Genomic DNA, 1,552 nt, shown 5'->3' with positions numbered 1-1,552 from the left:
AAAAAAAAAAAAAAAAAAAAAAAAAAAAAAAAAAAAAGACATTTTCGGTTACAACCCTTTATCTACTTTGTGAGAGGAAGGCATGCATACGTGTGGAGGTCAGAAGAACTTGCAGGTGTCGTTCTCTTTTTGTACCATGTGGATCTCAGTGCTCCAATTCAGACTGTCAGGCTGAGAGCCCGTGCCTTTCCATGCTGAGCCAACTCACCAAACGGGAATGTCCAACTGAACATAACTTCTTTTTGTGCAGTGCAATTCCAGCATGAAAAATGGGCGTAGCAGATAAGCCCTCACTTTGACCCTGTAGACCCTCACTTTGACTCCTAGTGGGACTGTAAGCATGGCTGCCAACATTCCAACTTTTGTCGAGTGTGCATTAAAAAATGTCTCATGATGAGCAATGGTCCATAATTAGAAAACATTCTAGCAAATGGACTGAGGGAAAGATCAAGACACACTGTTGTGGTTCATAAATTTCCTGCATGCCCAGCTCCAGAGCCTGTGGCAACATTTGACATTATCATGATATTGTCCTTGGAGCAGATCCTTTTGATGGAAGGTGCTATGTTTCAGGGCTGTTTTGATGTGTGTGGAGATACATCAACATCTTTTGTGAAAGTAATGGTTAACAAGTATTGTATAGAATTAGAAAGAAAAGCCTTTTGGGCAAGGAGATAGACTTTTTTTTTTTTTCTTTAAAGAAGCAAATGGATTTTAAAATTTGAATAAAAATAAAATTCGAAATCAAATTAACAAAAAGGAGTGTAATTATTTTATCAAAAAGCTTACTCTTAAATGATGCTGTTTCCATGGATGCCAATTTGGCTGATCTGGGATGTGGCCCAGAATGTACACTTCACAAAGCAGGTGATTCTGCCTCGGAATATTCCACACTGTGGTTCCTCTTTATGCTCATTTTTTCCCCTTTTCTATAATTTTCATCTTTCTCTTGTTTCTCTTATATTTCTTTGCCCTTTCTCTTTGACTCCTTCTCCCTTTCTTTTCTTCTCCTGGAAATGGAAGGGAGACACATTGAAGGAGGGTGGCAAAAATGGTGGGAAGACTGGACGGAGAGAACCTGAAGAATAAAGAAGAAAGGAAACTGTCAATTTCATCAACTTCAAGCTGTGCTCTCACACACTCCATGGCCTCACCGTGTTGTCCATGCCCCTGCAATTGTGGCTCACACATTGGGCTACCTAATTCTCTACAGTCATAGTCGGAGGCCAGGAGAGGCCAGGGAAAATGGGCATAGATCTTGGATTAAAGCCTGCCAAATGTCCAAATTTAGTTCTGTCAACTAAAAGAAGCTGCGTTTAAAATGCTCAGAGCAAAACCAGTATCTCCATCTCTTCTATGACCACTTGGTTTTGTTTGTCTCTGACACAGAGAGACTTGTTCAGATTTGTTTTTCTAACATAGTATAGCAACGCTGTTTGAAGAACCTTGATCTAGGAGTCAAAGGAACTTTACCCACACCTGCCCCTAGCATCAGCTAATCTTGGTCCTTGGCACATCATGCAAACTTTCAGTTCTCACTGCCCATTACTGT

Source organism: Mus pahari, chromosome 3 (assembly GCF_900095145.1).
Source record: "Mus pahari chromosome 3, PAHARI_EIJ_v1.1, whole genome shotgun sequence".
Classification (NCBI taxonomy): domain Eukaryota; kingdom Metazoa; phylum Chordata; class Mammalia; order Rodentia; family Muridae; genus Mus; species Mus pahari.
Note: the sequence above shows the minus strand (reverse complement) of the source record.